The sequence below is a fragment of the Medicago sativa genome, chromosome 1 (genome assembly GCF_051527215.1).
Source record: "Medicago sativa cultivar Bolivia chromosome 1, Bolivia_mono, whole genome shotgun sequence".
Taxonomy (NCBI): Eukaryota; Viridiplantae; Streptophyta; class Magnoliopsida; order Fabales; family Fabaceae; genus Medicago; species Medicago sativa.
This window is the reverse complement of record NC_140749.1, coordinates 68,090,027-68,096,026: the sequence shown is the minus strand read 5'-3', so window position 1 is coordinate 68,096,026 and position 6,000 is coordinate 68,090,027.

Sequence of the window (6,000 nt, the reverse complement as noted above, 5' to 3'; positions counted from 1 at the left end):
GCATAAATTCAACTATTAATTGTTGTCGACACAAGCATGTGATGATGTGCATGATCATATACCAGCTCCTTCAGGAAATATTTTTTTGCCTAATATGGAGCACTTTGTTATGTTTTTTCCTTTTTTAAAAAAAAAAAAAACAAAAGACATAAGTGATTATGTTTGATGCACTCAAGTAGGAGTATATGGAATAGGTAAATCATATTTAATTTTAATTTTTTTTAACTATCCTTAACAGGCTTAAAAAAAAAACTATCCTTAAACTAAAACTTTCATGAAATATGTGAATTCTTATAAAAAATTGATAAACATAACTATATTTCTTGTTACATTTAAAAAGTTTAATATAACTGACTAATATATTTTTTAGAATAACAAACTTTTTTTTTTAAGTCAACAAAGAACTGTATTAAAATCCTTTAGAAGCATAAGATGTGCCTAAAAGGAATCAAAATCAATATAACTAAATAATATTTTTAATTAACGTGATTTTTCTTTCAAAACTTTGGTTGTTTCAATAATTTGATTTTGTTTCAAAACAACGAGGGCTTTACAAAATACAAACACATCAAGTTTTTTGGACTAATTTTACTATATTTGATATCCGAAGGAGTGTATGTTATTTGGTGATATCCGAAGGAGCGAATGTTATTTGGTGTTAGAGTGAATATGTGATGTAGTCGGAACCGTAAGCTAACAGAAAACATTCTAAAATATTATTGAATGAATAAAAGTTGTCTCTTAAGCTACAACTGTTAGACTTAAATAAGGAAATAACAAAATCTTAATGGGTCGAAAATAACAAACTGAAACAAAAAACATAAAATTATTAAAATTGAGCTAAAATAAAAATATTATAGAAAATACTATGGAAACCTTCCTACATCAATTTGTTGATATAGTTCGTCTGAAATATTTAAGGCAAATTCTTAATATATAGAGTTTGATTTGGTGCTGGTATTCATAAATAAAATTCATTCAAACATTTAATTACTAGATAATAGAATTATAGAATACAAAGTCGGTCCAATAATCTTAAAAAATAAATGAAAGTCTAAAACAAGTTTTGAATATGAGTCTTTCTTCTCTACATCTATGACCATTTTAATTATAAAACTAATGAAAAATCTATTTTTCTAGTAGGCCTAAAGCGAATGGTTTCAACTTTCAATCGCCTTACCCTCGGACCGGCCATGATAGATAGGCCCTAGTTTGGCACAAGTTTGGCCATGATAGGGAAAGAGATTTGAAAACACAGACCCTAGTTTGGCAGAACACACAGGAATAATAGAATATGTACTATGATACAAGGCATGTGAATGTGAGTTAAAATTAGACTATTACTTTTCTATTTATGTCATTCTCACGTATCCTGTAAAATTTTCAAAAATACTCCCAGATTTTTGGATTATAAACTCCAAAAACATCCAAACTGAGTTCAAATTTTATAATCCGAAATATGCTTATGTATAATCAGCAACAATCAGAATCTCTCATTTCAGCAGTTTTATATTTTTTTTAAAAACAACCAAAAAATAAAATAAAAAATGCTAAAAACTTGTCAAATAAATTCATAAAAAAATACCACAAAAAAATTCTAAAAGACAAATAAAACTAATGCAAATTTTTTTTCGAATTTTTCTGAGAATATGAAAAATTTAAAAAAGAGAAAAAGAAAAATGGGTCTTGATCCGTGATTTTTTTTTTCTTCTGATTTTCTGTGAAAGTTTCCGAGCAATCGGATCAAGTAGTCCGAATATCGTTTTTTGACTGGGAACCACTAACAATGACCCAAAACAGAAAAGTGCTACCTGAAATTAAGTTAAGAGACGAATTGTGTAATTTTACCTTTAAATTTTTATTTTTTGAATAATACCTTTAAATTATTTGACAATACATTTTTTTTACAAAAATAAACGATATTCATTTATTCAAATTGATAGAGTGCATGCATACAATACAAATCTAAAGTCGTTAAAAACAAAAAAGAATGAATCTGCGAACAAACTCACATTATCTATATTAATAGCATAAAACGACAAACTGCATATATGCCTAGAAAGATAAATATGTTAAAGTCTCTAAAATATTCAAGTTTTTTAGATCTGCAACGTTAAATTGAATCTGCACTTACTAAAAATTAAATGCGAATTTGCACATTATAAAAAAAAACTACTACTCCCTCCGTTTCAAAATGAGTGTCGTTTTAGGTGTTTACACACATATTAAGAAATACAATGATTAAAAGAAAGAGAATGATTATTTTACCAAATTATCCTTATTGACTATTGATTAGTTTTAAAAGTAATACTTTGGAAGTAGTGTGCAGAGTATTAATTGGAGGGTACAATTGAAAAGAAAAAGTTATTATTGCATTGAAAACTGAAAGTGACATTCATTTTAAAACAAATTTTTTGGCTAAAGCGACACTCATTTTGAAACGGAGGGAGTATAAAATAATAATTCATCAACACTTTTTTGTTTGGAACATTAATAGACAACACAACAGATTTGTGATCTCCTTTTGTTTTCTTTTCAGACTGCGTGAAAATGATTAGGTTGATGTGGGTACCAACCAAATTTGTCCCTAGTTCTATTCTAGTTTCATCCATCCGAAAGGACGTGGGAAATATATTCGTCCAATTCTTTGGGGGCACGTGTCTTCTTTAAGGCCGTTTATCCATATATAAAACCAAAATTTTAATTTAAGAACTGATTCATAAATTTTAAAGTGTGAGACAATGCTGATGTATTTTCATATTTAGTTTTGTTATTAGTGGAAAAAAAAAACTCTTTCAATGCTATCACTATAGAAGTCCTCGTGAGCTTTGCTCAGCTGTTAGGGACAATACATAATATATGCAAGGTTCAGGGTTCATACCCTGACCACCACCAAATAAAAAAAAGATATCACTATATAAATATAACAACATACTTCATATTTTCTAAATAGATAATATTTTTCCCCAAAAAAATATATGCTATTTTTAGGGTTAAACATGTTTTTTCTTATAAATATACCAACTTTTTGTTTTAGTCTTTCAATTTTTTTTTTCAATTTTTAGTCCCAAAAAGTTTTTGATCTTCAATTTTGATCTTTTTTTTAAGTAAACTCACATGTAGAATTCATATTTTTGAATAAATCATTGCATAAAAGTTTATAATATTATAAGAATATCTCAAAAAAAAAAATAGAATTTTTTAACAAAACAGAAATTAAATATTAATTTTTATATTTTTGACAGTTTTTTTTTTGACAAATATATTTTTGACAGTTAAAAATTCATATTTAATTAATGTCTGGTTAAAAAATTCTATTTTTTTGTGAGTGATTTTTTTTTGTGGTGTCCTGGATTCGAACCCTAGACCTTGCATATATTATGCATTGTCCTTACCAACTGAGCTAAGATCGCGGGGATTTGTGAGTGATTTTTATAATATTCTACACATTTCTGCGCAATTTCACTAAAAAAATACAAAAGCTACATATGAGTTAACTAAAAAATAGTAACCAAAAGTGGTGATTGAAAAGGACACTCCACAAATACACAAGAATAATTATAAGATACTTCACACATATGTATCCTAAGAAAGTTGAAGGGTAAAAAAGTGAGACAAATGTTGTGAAAATTCAATGAAGATGTATATGATTCAATTTTAGATATGCATTAGTAGAATTGTTTCTCCATGAACCATTAAAGTTATACTTCTTGTGGATGAAGGTAACATGAGATAGGAGATTCAGTTAGTCAACATTAGACATAATTTGTGTTGAGTTCTTTTAACTATGCTTCTGTTGATATCCTAGCATATGAATGAAAATATAATATGATATATATGAAAACTTAATTTTTTTTTTTATTTAGATCACATGTATTATTTTTAAAATTTTACGACTTTTATAATAATATAATATAATAATGAAGAATAATGTCTGGTTATTTTCTTCAAGTATTGTACATGCATATAAGCTTAAATATAAAAAATTTGTTAACGTATCTTAGCCATATCATATCCTGAAGTTTAAAATTGTCACGTATCTGCGTATCCGTATGGTATTTGTACCCATACCCGTATCCAGATTTCATAATATGCTTCAATTTGGAATCAATTTTGGCTTCATCAAAGATTTTTGGGTCGATCCTCTGGATGATTTTATGTGCTTCATGTCTGAATTCCACCGAAACTGGAAGCTATCCAAAGGTATTAATAACACTTTTATAGCTCTTATTCAAAAAGTTGAAAGTCCTCAAAGACTTGCTGATTTTAGGTTGATTTCCATGGTAGGCATCATGTACAAAGTTCTATCAAGTGTTATCTACTTGATTGAGGAAAATAATTGGAAGTGTTACCTCAGATTCTCAGTCTACTTTTGTCCAAGGAAGACATATCATGAATGGTATTCTTGTAGCCAATCAACATAAGGATTTTCACAGTGTTCATGCTATTGTTGTGGATTAACTCATATATTAAAGGGATGTTATTTTCTTAATCAATAATTTAAATAATATTATAAAAGGATATTATAGTAAATAAAATAGTTTAATGAAGAGTGAGATAGAAAAGGAAACAACCATCCAAAACTCATCTATTTTCTTTAGACATGGCAACAATACCCGTCCCCATGGGTACCCGCCCAAACCCACCCCGATTTGACGGGTTTTCCCCGCTTTGACTGGGTTTGGGTATGGGTTTGGGTTTTCCCCGATTTTAAAACACGGGTATGGGACGGGTAACGAGGTTATATGTACCCACCCCGAACCCATACCCATACCCGTCCCAAATGTAAAAAATTATTTTTTTACCCCTTTTTATATAAATAGAAACACAATCCTAGATCATGTTACGTTATTTGGTTTAATAATTTCCATGTTATAAAAATTGCCTTTGATTTTTAAAGGAGCAACCAAATCATTATGTTAAGAAAATGTTAAAGGGAACATAATGCTTTACAAAATTGCCATTGGGGTTGGAAAAAAAAAGACTTTTTTTTATTAAAAAATAATTCACTGCGGGTACGGGGATGGGGATGGGATCCCCGAACCCGTCGGGGATGGGGATGGGGTTCGATTTCTCATCCCCGTTGGGTATGGGTAGGGTAACGGGTAAGTATATGAGAATAGGGTATGGGGATGGGGAAGGTAAAACCCGTCCCCACCCCGCCCCATTGCCATGCCTAATTTTCTTTATGTGTGTGTCTATATATATATATATATATATATATAGGGTAATGCTAATACACACCCACCTTAATTTTAGAAGGTGTGCATTAGCATCATGCACCTATTTGTTTTGGACAAAATTTACCCCTTTCTCTTTCTTAAATTATCATTAAATGCATGTCCCTTAAAGTAATTTTCTAACCCACACCAATCAATTTCTTTTTCTCTCTCTCAAAACAATCCTTCCCGCTCTTGCTTTGTCCATCTTCTTCTCCAACTTGCCTCTTAATTCTGTACATGAATGGATATAATAAAATTGAAAGGAACACCAACAGACATGGGTCAATAAATTTTTAGATGAGAAATAGGTAGAATGAGATTGGGTCAACAACGTTCCAATTTTAAGAAGAAGAATATAACACGTATTCATATTAGTAATAATTTCTTCCAATTGTTCAAAAAAAAAAATCTTCCAAGTTAAAAATGAAACAAGATTGGATCAACAAAATACTAAAAATGGGCTCCTATCAAAATCCTTTGTTAAAAAAATTCTAGAAAGTCTCTTCAACTAAAAACCCAAAAATGGATTGTTTCAATTAAAGAGTCTAATGAATGTCTAAAGATGGTTGAATGGCAGATTTAGGTGTTGATTAACGAGAGCAGTAAAAAGATTGGTGAACATTTTCTTCTTTCCTTGTACCTTGGAGCCTGCGATGGTGATTGCTGCATAGAAAGAGAAAGAAATTGATGGGTGTGGTTTAGAAAATTACTTTAATGGACATGCATTTAATGATAATTGAAGAAAGAGAAAGGGGTAAATTTTGTCCAAAACAAATAG